The sequence below is a fragment of the Narcine bancroftii genome, chromosome 5, assembly GCF_036971445.1.
Source record: "Narcine bancroftii isolate sNarBan1 chromosome 5, sNarBan1.hap1, whole genome shotgun sequence".
NCBI lineage: Eukaryota > Metazoa > Chordata > Chondrichthyes > Torpediniformes > Narcinidae > Narcine > Narcine bancroftii.
The window spans coordinates 61,738,761-61,752,949 of record NC_091473.1 but is presented as its reverse complement, the minus strand read 5'-3'; the positions used below and the strand labels follow the sequence as shown (position 1 = coordinate 61,752,949).

The window sequence follows — 14,189 nt, the reverse complement described above, 5'->3', positions numbered from 1 at the left end:
AGAGCTGCAAAGGGGAATAAATGCCTCCTTCCAGTTTTGAATCAATAAGGTAAAAATGCTGCAGGAATTCATCAGATCTTTTCAACGCCTGTAGGAGATAACTGAGCCTGAGCCCTTCGAGGAATAAGCCAGAAGCAGGAAGTCTCAGAATACACCACCATTCGGATAAATGCTCCACTTCTGCCCACATTTCTGACCTGAATTTAAACATTTTGTTTACATTCGTTATCGCTTTACAATTCTTTATTTGTTTATGCTGAGTAGAGTTTATTTTTTGCATTAGCATTAGCGGTAATTCCTCCGCGCCCGCAGGGTTGTATGTGAGGTCATGTATGTCCTCTGACAATGAATCTGATATCTCCCTCACCAAATATATCACTTGTGAATCTGGTGCCCCCATTGTGGTCTTCTCTGCAGATTGTGAGATTGCTTTGTTGAGTACCTCAGCTGTCCTCTGCAATAGTTGGATTTCCCAGTGGTCACCTTGCTGACATGTTTGTCCCTAGTATCATGCACTACCTTTGAGAGCACCTGTAAATTGGAGGAACACCACATCTTCCAAATGGGCACCCTCCAACCAGATGGCTTCAATAGCAACTTCTCTGGCTTTTATTAAAATCGCTCCCCTGTCAACTTTTGCACAAATAGATTACCTCTCTCTTTCAATTAACACCTTTTGTTGGTTTGGATTCCACTCCCTTTGAATTCTGAGATTTCATGCTTCTGGCTTATTCCTTGAAGGGCTCCGGCATCTTTGTCTCCTTTAAATGCTGAATGGCTTCCCTAGCTCAGGTCTTGTAAACCTGGGGGGTGCAAGTTCATTCTTCACTTGGGTCTCATTTCTGAGGGGCACTGGACCAAGTGGCAACTCTTGAGTCTTCCTTACGCAAAACAAAGTTAAAAAAAATTCATGTCTACTCCATTCTAAATGTATCATGTGACAATAATGGATCCTTTACATTTGAGTTCCTCCAGAACTTGAGTTTTTAATTATAATCAAACACCTGGATCCTATATTAACCTTTCCAGACTCATCTGCAATGCACGACCTTGTCAAAGGCCTCGCTCAAGTTTATTTGTGTCCACTGCCCTGCCTATTCAAAAACTCCATGAGACACTATTTACCATGCTTCAATTCACGCTATTCAATATCAGCTCAGGTACATCAGAATCTCGCTCATTTCTTTAGCCTTTAGTTCCTTGGCTTGACCCTGCTGCTATAATAGCTCATTTGGCATCCTCCACTTTCAGCTCTTCACCAACGCCAACAATAATCTCAACAAGGGCTCTGCTATTTCTTCTCCAGATTCCCAGGTGATTTGGCCACCTTTATGCACTCCAAAATTGTTAAGACCTGATTATTCTATGACCTGGTTTACTTACTCCTTGGTTTCCATGATCTCCAATGGAGATGGATTTGTTTATTCAAAACTCACCAATATTATGCGTCAGACAGCCTCGATCTTTAATGGGGGCTAATTCTTTCCCTACTCACCTTTTAATATACCTGCATAATCACTCAGGATTCTTTTATTCTACCTGCCAGCTCAATCTAATGTCATTTTTGCCTTCCTGATTTCCTTAAGCATTCTACACTTCCTGTTGATTCTCTTGATCTGGACTTCCTAAATCTAATGCAAGTTTTGACCAGAGCTTTGTCCAAGAATATTCCTTAAATTTACTCACTTTGCCATTCATCTCAACAAAATGCAGAGCCTGAATTCCCATCTCTCCTTGAATGCATGTTTATTTAAAAAAGGTCTTCTGGACCATGATCCCATGCCTCCCAAATTAGAACACAGTAACTCCTTAGTCAGTACCAGATTCAAACGCAAGTCATTGGTGCTGCAATAATGATGCACTAACCATGCCATCCAGTTTAGTATTAGACTTCCTTACCCTGGAAGAAAAGACCCTTTAATCATTTCAACTTACAAGGTCACCACTCAGCCTGCACTCCAGAGAGAAGTCCCAGGCTATTTGGCCTGATGCATGGCATCTCCCCAAAACATTAAAAATTCTTCCTTCCTCTTCCAAGTTTGCTCACAGAATCCTTTTCACTGACAGGTATAGTGACAATAACGAACAAACTAAATGTTCAAACTAATTAATCACTGATGTTCTCCAATCTGGATAAACAATCCTCAAACACCTCCCTCTATCTCCTACCATTGAACCTGTCAGCTGGAATCCCATGCATTTCAACCTTCAATCTTCCAACTAGAAAAAAAAACTACGGTGAATGGAAACCTATCCACTTCTATAAAAAGGTTGTTAATCTCAGCATCATTGACCACTGCTCCCAAAACACCAGTGCTGGGGTACAAAGAGACCACATCTTTTGGACAATTAAGTCTGCATCAAACAAGAAAATCTGCAAATTGGTATGTCGTCTTATTAATATAAAAATGATTGATGTGAAGAACAAGTTTGGCAGGTCTGAGAAACAACTTGTCTGAACACATTGATAAAAGCAAAGATCTAAGGGGCAAGTCACCACATGAATCGCACACAAAACCAGATAAGGTACTCACATTGGATGCAACCAACTGGCTATCACTACAAATCGTGAACAATTCAATACAGTAAAAACATGAAACAGTACCCAATCCTTAATATGCTGTAGTTAGAAAAAAAATCAGTGATTTTAAGCATACACAATAAGCCCAACGCACTACCAGCACACCTTACAAATGACTCCAGGGCATCACCCAGGAATGGAGCTTAGGTTCTCATTCCTGGGGAGACCCAGCTGCATGTTGGGCCCACTCACCGACAAGACAAAGGAGGAAAAACCCAACACCCAACCCCAACCAATTTTCCCTTGCAACCATGCCTGCCTGTCCCGCATCGGACTTCAGTCACCAACGAGCCTGCAGCAGACGTGGACATACCCCTCCATAAATCTTCGTCCGCGAAGCCAAGCCAAAGTAATGAGATAGGCTCAGGTATGCCCAAATATGGCAGGTGATTAAGGGTGTTAATAGGATGGTGTGTATTCTTTGCTAAAGCCAATGGCAAGGTATGTGCTCACCTGTGGATGGAATCGACCTGGACTGGCAGATAATGGCAGCTTCTGACAGAGTTCCTGCTGGGTCACATCAGTCCATGGATTAATCGCCCTGAAGGGCATTTTATAAACTGGCACACAGCAGCCTAAACAAGTTCCTACTCTTCTTCTTTGGCTTGGCTTCGCGGACGAAGATTTATGGGGTAAATGTCCACGTCAGCTGCAGGCTCGTTTGTGGCTGACAAGTCCGATGCGGGACAGGCAGACATGGTTGCAGCGGTTGCAGGGGAAAATTGGTTGGTTGGGGTTGGGTGTTGGGTTTTTCCTCCTTTGCCTTTTGTCAGTGAGGTGGGCTCTGCGGTCTTCTTCAAAGGAGGTTGCTGCCCGCCGAACTGTGAGGCGCCAAGATGCACGGTTTAAGGCGATATCAGCCCACTGGCGGTGATTTCTTTAGGCAGTCCTTGTACCTTTTCTTTGGTGCACCTCTGTCACGGTGGCCAGTGGAGAGCTCGCCATATAACACGATCTTGGGAAGGCGATGGTCCTCCATTCTGGAGACGTGACCCACCCAGCGCAGCTGGATCTTCAGCAGCGTGGACTCGATGCTGTCGACCTCTGCCATCTCGAGTACTTCGACGTTAGGGATGAAAGCGCTCCAATGAATGTTGAGGATGGAGCGGAGACAACGCTGGTGGAAGCGTTCTAGGAGCCGTAGGTGATGCCGGTAGAGGACCCATGATTCGGAGCCGAACAGGAGCGTGGGTATGACAGCGGCTCTGTACACGCTGATCTTTGTGTGTTTCTTCAGGTGGTTGTTTTTCCAGACTCTTTTGTGTAGTCTTCCAAAGGCGCTATTTGCCTTGGCGAGTCTGTTGTCTATCTGGTTGTCGAATCTTGCATCAGATGAAATGGTGCAGCCGAGGTTGGTAAACTGGTTGACCGTTTTGAGTTCTGTGTGCCCAATGGAGATGTGGGGGGGCTGGTGGTCATGGTGGGGAGCTGGCTGATGGAGGATCTCAGTTTTCTTCAGGCTGACTTCCAGGCCAAACATTTTGGCAGTTTCCGCAAAACAGGACGTCAAGCACTGAAGAGCTGGCTCTGAATGGGCAACTAAAGCGGCATCATCTGCAAAGAGTAGTTCATGGACAAGTTTCTCTTGTGTCTTGGTGTGAGCTTGCAGGCGCCTCAGATTGAAGAGACTGCCATCCGTGCGGTACCGGATGTAAACAGCGTCTTCATTGTTGAGGTCTTTCATGGCTTGGTTCAGCATCATGCTGAAGAAGATTGAAAAGAGGGTTGGTGCGAGAACACAGCCTTGCTTCACGCCATTGTTAATGGAGAAGGGTTCAGAGAGCTCATTGCTGTATCTGACCCGACCTTGTTGGTTTTCGTGCAGTTGGATAACCATGTTGAGGAATTTTGGGGGGCATCCGATGCGCTCTAGTATTTGCCAAAGCCCTTTTTGCTCACGGTGTCAAAGGCTTTGGTGAGGTCAACAAAGGTGATGTAGAGTCCTTTGTTTTGTTCTCTGCACTTTTCTTGGAGCTGTCTGAGGGCAAAGACCATGTCAGTAGTTCCTCTGTTTGCGCGAAAGCCACACTGTGATTCTGGGAGAATATTCTCGGTGACACTAGGTATTAGGAAATCACACTGCTCTCCATTGCAGGCAAAATCTTCGCTAGGATTCACCTAACCTAGTGTTGCCGAGAATATTCTCCCAGAATCACAGTGTGGCTTTCGCGCAAACAGAAACAAGTTCCTACTAGAGCAATAGTATTTGCCCAATAAATGAGTGGCCCACCAACTTCCACAAAAGTGCTTTCTCAATGTTGGTCAACCAGGGTCAAAATTCCCACTCATCAGGAAATATTAACCAAAACACAGCTAAAATCCATTGCTCTTGCTTGCTACCTCTCCATTACTTGCCATGAAACCCTGCTTCTCAACACTATTCAATCCTCTAATTATATTCCTGATCTATCCAACATGCTTGCTTTAGGTTGAATAATCCTATCAGTTCTGCTGCCTTATAACCCATTTATAATTTTGCAAATGTTCACAGGGTAGATCAAAACCACAAAGTTGGAGTCCTTGGTGCAAATTTAAGGCAATTTTGCCCTCAAGTACCTTCACCATCCACATGGACTAAGTCGAGGGCCGAACTAAATATTTATTGAAAATTTTCAACATCTGCATGTTTTCTCTTCTTTCAACATATGTAATGTTAAACTTTAGGATATAACTTTAGGAGGATAATGTTACAGGTCAGGAGTAGGTAGCTCAAGTTCACCCTTTGCTTGACCTGAGGGAATCCTATTTGGTCCCTGTGGAGATGTAATCAGCATTCACAGGCTGTGTCCATTTTGGCCTGCATCAGGACTCAGCATTTCCTGCTCACTCCTCGGGCTCTAGGACTCTATTCACCCTTGACCCACCATCCCTCTACCTGACCAATCCTTTACCCAACCTCTACTCACCCCTCACTCCACTCGCTCTGCCTCTACCCACCCATCCTATACACGCCCCTCTACTGCCTCCCCTCAACCTGTTCCTCCCTCTACCCATCACCCCTCCCCTTTTACCTCTTCCCTATCCACCCCTCCTACTTATCCCTCCCTCTAACTGCCCCTCACACCACCATAACTTATCCACCCACAGGCCCAGCATGCTACCGATCAGCCTTTGCGGAACAGCAGGGGCCATGCGCAGCCTGCCATGTCTGTCGCGCCGACAGGAAATCACAGGCGCTCGCCCATCTCGTGTTACAATTGTTTTCCTCGTTCTCAAAGTTTGCACGGTCAATCTGCAACTTACTCCCTCCGCGCGTCCCGTGGATCTGATGCCAGGGTGTTGTTAGGATTCCCAGCAGGTTTGTGGAACTTTACCATTCTGGATTCCTTTTTGAGAATATTCTGGCCATCGTGGGGAAGGATGTGCAATGAAGGGGGAAGGGTGAGGGTGACATTACCAAAAAACAGCATCGGCTCTCGCTGCAGGGCGGGTCACCTCTATCTAATACATTTTTGAAATGATCTTGCGGGCTAAATTTGGCCCGCCGGCGAGTTTGACATGTGTGACTTACAGCCTCCTTGGGTCCTCATTCCTGGACTAATCCTGGCAGTGTATTAAAAGCATCAGTTCTGCACATTCATTCGAGTTTGCTTAAGGCTCGATTTGTAAATGTAATGACATTTAAAAACAAGCTTATATTGACACAAGAATCCATCCACGGAATGGGCACTATGCAGAGTACTGCGAAGTGTCAGAATATGAGCAATATCCTGTGATCAGCGTCACAAAATAGAATGTGTAATTTTCAAAGCAATTGGGCAAAACTAGATATCCTTGGAGCAAAAAGACAAAAGAATTCCCTGCATTTTATTAATGTTATTGGCTTTCTGTTGCACAATTACAGAAAACTGGATCAAATTTGTGACTTCAAAAGCATGACCAGAATCCATTATAATGAAGATTTACATGGGCAATCTCACAGTCTCCACGAAAAAACCGACAAGAAGTCTGGGCTTCAGTCAATGTTTATTAAGTTAATCCAGTACTGACAGTCATGACACCAGTGATGCACAAACTCCAAAGACCAGAAGTTACCTAATTGATAGGCTTTTATTACCACAAACAGAAGGCATGTTATGTTGTTGACCCAACCTTGTTCTGGGGAGGGGTTATGGCATTGCTGTCTTTATTAAAGAAAGGAGAGGAGCCACAGGTACTATCAGCAATGGGTGGGTCAGCCAATCAGGCAGTATTAAAGGTTACACCACATTTACTCCCCTCGTTTATAATGGCTCCATATTTTCATGACTGGCTTTTTCTCACCTAAGGAAGAAAATGAAAATTAATATTAGAAACAATTTTAAAACCAATCCCCATAATCAGCCATTCTGACAGTGGCTTCTTGGCAGAATCAGATCCAATTCCTTTCATCACATGTCAGTGAGAGAGTTCAAGGATATTTCATAATTTCTATGCTCTCAATCCAACCAGGGCACCCCACTGCACAAAATCTACATACTTGCTAAAAGTACTCCTTCAGCAGATGTCAGTAAAACACCATCCAACCAGCAGACACTCTGCTCCCAAGATAATGTTGCTGCCACAAACTCCTCTCCACCAATGAGCCCGCTCCTGCAACTCAACCCTGTGAAGTGTCATGTGACTACTGCTGGCAATCTGCCCACATATCCAATGATCTTCATACACCCACCCAGTCAGCCAATAATTCAGGCCTGAAGATGTCACAGGTACTAATACTGAAAGGAAACAAAGTGGGACACTCACCAGGCAATGATTACAATAGCTGTAGCATGCAAAAAGTGGCTCAAAAACTCAGGACATGCAGCATCCATTAAGTAAAAAAACAGTTGATGTTTGGGGTCCCAGAGTCCTTCAAAATAGCTGCAAGACATTTAAAAACATCCAGAGAAAAGTAATTTATTCTGAAGCTGGGCTTAAGTGCATTCCAAAATAGATAAAACTACTTTCATCAGTCAAATCTTCTCCTCATGGCTCAGAGACCTAATTCGTGCATCACATTGAAAGGTATTTAATAAATACAGCAGAAATAGGAATGAACTACTTCTTACCTGCTCCAAGCTGGTAGAGCCATCAGTCCCAATGCACAACTGGAGCCTGCAAAAGAGGGGCATCAACTCAGGACAAGAATCACAAGACACCAATGAACAATTAGAACTGTTTTCCTGTGCAGCACTGTCCATATTAAAACCATTTGGGCATTTACAAAATAAAACTTCCAGGAGCTAGGAAGGAGAAAACTGGTACCAGAGGCCAGGATTTACACATCAATTGATATTGAATAATTTTGCAATCCCCATTCTAATGTACCTGCCAATTAAATTCAATTGCTTTCCCACATTAATTCAAAATATCAATCATGCCACAAAAAACTTCTAAAGCTCACCTTGCACCATGTTATTCAGATTCTCCTGCAACCTGTAAAAGAAACTATGCAGTTAGTGTCAAGCCCACAAAGTGAAATGTATAAGCAGCAAAACCTCAGGTTAAATGGACAAATGAGTGGAATCAGCCCTAATCATATGGGAGAATCATCATGACAGGCTTCACATGAAAAGCCAGTGGAAGCAGACCCACCCCACCCCCCTTCTTACTGGAGCCTCTTAAGATCCAGACTAGAGGGAGAATGACTCAAGGATGTTACTGGGAGTGAGAACTTGTGTGCAAGGAGAGGCTGGGCTTTTGCTCTGGTGTGTAGGGGCCAGAGTGACCATAGAGGTAAACCAACAGAAGATATGAATTGCCTATTCCATTTGCCAACAAACAGCAGTTATCTGACAGTTTCAGAACCAACAACCAGCTTTCCCTGAATCAATGACAATGCCAGGCTCAGGTCCACAAAGTCCACAAAGCCAAGCACCAGGAACCAACTTAGTAACAGATGCCCAGACTAGAAGCATGCTATTGAATCCAGAAGCTACAATTAGTGATTTGTACTCACCTTGTGTGGTCTAAGGGCCAATATCGCATCTAAAATCAGACTGAAGCAAAAAAAATTAACCTGGGGGCAGGAAACATCATACCACAGTGTGCATTAGAGAGGAAATTCAGGAAAAGGCGAAAGTCAAATCGTCATCAGTTATCTGCTGAACTATGAGCTCATCATTTAGTCCTCAGCTAGAAAACCCCACCCCAATGCAACTCTGGGTGATCTTAAAGAGCAATGCAGTTACAGATCAGCTATTTTAAGAATTTAAGATTTCAGGTTACCCACAAACATGACCAGTCTCAAAACCTCTACATAAAATTTGATGATCAATTTATCTTCCCAAGTGAAGAACATTTGTGTATCTGAGACTGAAGATCCACAAAAGCAATGAGCACACCTCGTCTCAGTCTGCATTTTCCATGTGCTGCCCCCCAAATCAGTACAAACTGTGCTGATGCAGGGGTACAAAAAACTGAAAGCAGCTAACCACAACTCATGTTTGTAACTGCACAGCCACTAGGACAGATCCACCCCTTGCAGATTACATTGAAACAAGGCTTACTGACAGAACATCCTGCAAGTATATTACACACCTTTCATTGGCTCTTCATTGGACATTTCAAGCATCTGAAAGAAAAGTTAACAGCCTAAAATGAATTAAAAGTTCCACTGGACAAAAATATGCACTAATCCTGGGCAAACTTGGACACAGTAAATTTGGATTTGAATGGGCTGAATATGGGGATCTAAGGACCAAGTGAGAACTCAGTGTGAAGATCAATGCTCCATGAGCTTTTCTCCAAATTATTCAACCAACCCAAATCCTTCAGAGGAAACACGGTCAGAACATGCAAAATCCACACCTTAAGAGGTCTAGATTGAACCAGATCTCTGGTGCCATAATTTGCTGAGTGCCATACAATACCTTAAATATTTAAATTAGATGTAACAAAGCAGTGACCCACTTTAATCATGTAAATCATAATCCCCATTTACACTTCCCTGCAATCTGCCATAATGCCACCCACCCAACTGCAACCCCAGTACATTTTGATGGTGGGAGGAAACCCATGTAGACAGAGGGAGAATATACAAACTCTTTATCGAACCCTGGTCCCAATCGCTGGCGCTTTTAGTGTTGCATTTACCATGCCCCTGCTATTGAAACTATCTTGTACTGATTCAGTAATTGTTAAGCATCTTTCATTCCATCTCAGAGAGATTCCCATTGTATTAGTTAACATCATCAACAGTACAACTGAAGGTTCCAGGTCTTGTTTAAGAGACTGTTTCAAAGGCAGTCACTCACCTGGTCAGCATATAGTTTAACATTGACTACATCCACACCTATAAGGAAAAAAAAGTGAAGTTAGTAGCTGGATCTGTACCAACAGTAATATTAACAGTTGCATTTTACATGCCTCAGTTATTATTGGTGGTTCTGATGCTTCATCATTCAACGGATCAAGAGTAGCAAATAGCAATCATCATTGGCAGTAATATTGACCATGGAACTTTCAAAGCTGAGGAAATCCAGCCCAGGAGGAAGCTGATTATAAACCGTATGGATTGTTTATCTTGAGCCTGTACTGTTTTGCCCACCAAGCAGCTACCCAAATAGAAAATGTGACAGATGTTATATTGTATATATAGATGTTTTAAAGAAGATGTGGGGATACAAACACTTCAAAACAAATGTTATTTAAAATGCCAGAGCTCTGCTCAAGCCACACAGTCCAGGTTCTGGGTGCCTTTGCAAAACAATTTTAAGAACACCTGCAAGGACTTCACAAGTAGGTGTTAACTAGACATGCTGTGGAGCAACAGATTGTTTTGGAAAGCAACAAATGAACAAACTCAGAAGATGGGGTCCAGTCCCATAGTCCAAGTGTAGTTTGCTGTTCTAAGAGGGTCATGTGGTTTTCTCAGAGTTTAAGAGAGAATTCAGTTCTAAAGTTCAGCAGCAGGGACTAGAACAGGACACACTGGCAAGCTTGTGGAAAAAAAACCCATTTTGAAGATGGGTCGTGAGTTCTTAGCTCAGCCTGGCCAAAGCCCTTGTGGTCCATACAAGGAGATGGATGTTTCACTTGAAATAAGACAAACAAAAAGGAACTCTGCGGTGACCTGAAACAGACCATCATCTGGAAAACCCTGATGGGGCAAGTTTCTTCAGCAAGGCACTGAAGTGGCTGATATCAGGAATCAGCTGTGGGTGTCCAACGAGCAACAAATCTCTCTGAAAACTAACAAGAACCTTCCTGAGCAGTAACCATTTACCTTTCAAGCACCGAAGCCTGGTGAAGATTCATAAATGTTAAATTCTGTGCACAGTACAATAATCTGCTGCAACCAGTAAATTTGGGAGTGAGAAGCGAGATTGGACTATGAATTACAAGAACTTTTCTTAACTTACTTACATACACATGCGCTTAGAATTAGAAATAAGTTAAAGTTTGATCCTGTTTTCATGTTTAAAGATGATTAAAAATAACTATTGTTTAAGTAACCATTTGTCTTGGTGAATTTTTATTGCTGCTGGGTTTTGGGGTCCTCTGGACACAAACATGGGTTACACCTGAACAGCTGTGGTTTGATAATGCTATTTAAGTCTTTAGCCCAGTATGGCATGCATGGGAACCAAACCAAGCAGCAAGTGGAGAGACTGAGGTGAAGGGGATCAGGCCAAGGATACACAGGACCAACTTAATGCACAAGGTGGGGCTGATAGTTTGATGTATATTTACTTTAATGAACAGTTTTGCAGACAAAGCAGCTGAACCTGGATTAGCACATGTGGTAGTGGAGAGAAGAACATTCAACAACTGTTGAATGTTTCAATAGTTCAAGGTGGTTATCTTCAGATCAGGGAAAATGTTTCAACAGTACTTCAAAGCTGTCCTGAAGGGCCCTCTCAGTGAGTCAGTATTGGCATTGCAATCACTATGGTACTCATCCAAAATGTTTTGAGAACATTTAAACAGTACCCAAGAAATGGGCCAATGGAAAATAAACCCATTGAAATGTTCAGTGTTTCAGGATACAACAGGGTCCTTGAGAAATATTAAAGGTAAGAAAGGCTATGCAAAGCCCTAATTTTATACACAAGGGGAAGGATGAGTCCACTCTGAAACTAAGGAGCAAGTTTAAGTCTGAAGCCAAAGGGTGTGGGTGAGGTTCTAAAGGAATACTCAGCATCAGTATTAATAACTGCTAAAGCTATCTTGGATATCAAAGAGTACAGGATGAACAGCAATATACAAAAAATCCTAAAAAAAAAACAATTAAAGCATGATCTTTGAAATTCAACATCTAAACAAGAAAAGCACAAGGTACCTGTTTAGCCAGGCAGTAGACAGCAGTCACTGTGGGTTAAGCCTAGAAGAGAAGACACGATCAGTTTGGTTCTCAGGCAAGGAGAAGCCACAGCAAGCCACAGAGCAAGCCTCATTCCAATCGTTTTCAGGAACAGTCCTGACCACTACTCATTAATCATCGGCAGCTGACATAGGTAAGTGTAAGCAACTTGGCTCCAGCCATAAAAGCCATTTTGTAACACCATTGCTGCAGTAGCCAGGCCTTTTACCAAAGGACCCCAGTCCACAGCCAATAGTCCTGCCCACATTCTCTGGCATGGATTGCAGCCACCACCACCCCACTCAGGAATCCGTTCAGAACCAGAACCCACCCTCCTGGCAGCCCACACCGACTGCAGTTGCACATTACCTAAGGCCACTGCTTTCCAAGCACTTGGTCCTACTGAGCCTGGGATGCCTGCAAACAGAGAAGTCAGTGAGAACCTAAAGCCAAACCACACCTCCACCTTTTCAGCATATTGGGTTGTCACAAATATTTCAAGATGTCTCAAATCCACCTGTCCATCATCCCTTTAGTTGTCATAGCCAAGGTCCCAACCCAACAAACACTTTCCCATCTTTTCTCATTGCTGAGACTCCATGGTCCCTCCAACAGCATTTTATCATCAGTGCCACAAGCCCCTTAAAATTCCATTGGACAATCCATATGTCAATTTTTCCACTAGCCATGGGCTGTCCATCAGGATGGGACTATCATATGATCCAGATACGGCACATGCACAAACAGTTAATTTAATGGGAAGCTAAACTCTAGTTCATAAGGAATATGAAGCAGGACTTTAAACAGGAAGGGTTGAAAAGGAAGGAAAAATCCAAATACAGTAAAAACCCTGGTATCCAGAATTTAAGCAACCCGACAAAGGAAAATAAATTTTAAATAAGAAAATAATTTAAAAATATTCAAGTTTAAAAGTGTACATGTTCTTTTAGGTAATACAAACCTTTGGTGAAGGTTAGAGCAAATATTCAGCCAGCAGAGCACCTTGGTGGTGGTTTGCTTGTCTCAGTTGGTTGAATGAAGGTGTGAAACACCAAATGAATCACCCAGGATTAAGAACTGGTTGATGCTGCTCAATATTGGGCTGGATACCAGGAGTTTTACAGTACTTGCATTAAAACAAGAAGTCGCTAGGGATAGGATGGGACCACTCAAGAACAAAGTAGGAACTTTATGACAGACCATATAGTTTTCAGTTGCAGGAAAGTGGCTTCCACTGGCAGGAGAGTAGAACGAGGGGACACATCTCTCAATTCCAAATCTGAATTTTGAGGTTGCTTCTCCCAAGAGAGCAGTGAATCTGTGGAATTCTACATCCAAGGTAGCTGTAGAGGCTGTCTTTTTAAATTAATTTAAGGCAGCTAGATTATTGCCTAATTGGGGAATTAAGGATTATGGGAAACAAGTTAGGTGGAACTGGCAAGGGGTAGTTTAGGCCGGATGCATTTTCTTGTGTCTTAAATGGGTTAATAGTGGAAAAAGGAAATAAATACCAACTTTCAGGTTTATATTGAATATACTCCAATTAACCAAGTGTACCTGCATCTACCCCTTTCTCTGGTATCTCATGGAGACAACCACCCCTTTATTAAAAAAGCATACCCCTCAAATCACTTTCAACTGAGTAGAAAACCAGCCCATCTAGTCCATGCCAACCAAAATGGTATTTTGGGCTAATCTCATGCTTAAAATAATGCAGCTTCCAAAACCGAACAATTCTCCCAGCACTTTCTCCTTGGCTGTGCTTCTGAATGAAGTCTACAACAGTGCTCACTCTGCCCTGTGTACCAATGATCTTATTCATGACTATTCCACACTCTGAATATGACCATGCCCTTCTACTTTGCACTTTCTAAATTGCTTGCAGAAAACCCCTTCATTGTGCCCAATGATGAACATGAAAACTTTAAAAACAAACCCCAATAGCATTAAAAAGCAAAGATTTTGCTTCCAAACACTTTCAGTTGTTAGGATTTGGGCTGATAACAAAAATTATCTTAAAATTTTCCCATCTTGTACAGATTTTTTTTAAAGATATAACCCATTTTTGTTATTTCCTGTCCTTTTTTATAGTCTACTTTAAGCATACAAAACTTGGACTTCTTCCCTGCTGATTTTGGTGCAATCAGTGACCAACATTGTAATGGTGTATCAGGGCAACCAGAATGCATCAATGCTGCCCGACTTGTTGGGACAGTGACAATAGGCATCTGATGCTGAATACAATGAAACATCAGCAGTAAAACATTTTTCAGTCAGCATCATTATGCAATTTAACATACTAAATACAATAAAAGTTCTTTTTATGTTTCTCAAACTTCCTAC

The 14,189-nt window shown here is 42.8% G+C and overlaps 2 non-coding genes across 2 annotated transcripts; both read right to left on the bottom strand.

Moving 5' to 3' along the window:
- Nucleotides 1–9,664: 9,664 nt before the first annotated feature.
- Nucleotides 9,665–9,744, bottom strand: LOC138765618 (small nucleolar RNA SNORD79). Its single transcript, XR_011358605.1, has one exon. It is a non-coding gene; the product is annotated as a small nucleolar RNA SNORD79 (small nucleolar RNA).
- A 163-nt stretch (nt 9,745–9,907) lies between these two features.
- Nucleotides 9,908–9,985, bottom strand: LOC138765617 (small nucleolar RNA SNORD24). The gene has a single exon (XR_011358604.1). It is a non-coding gene; the product is annotated as a small nucleolar RNA SNORD24 (small nucleolar RNA).
- Between the last annotated feature and the right edge of the window lie 4,204 nt (nt 9,986–14,189).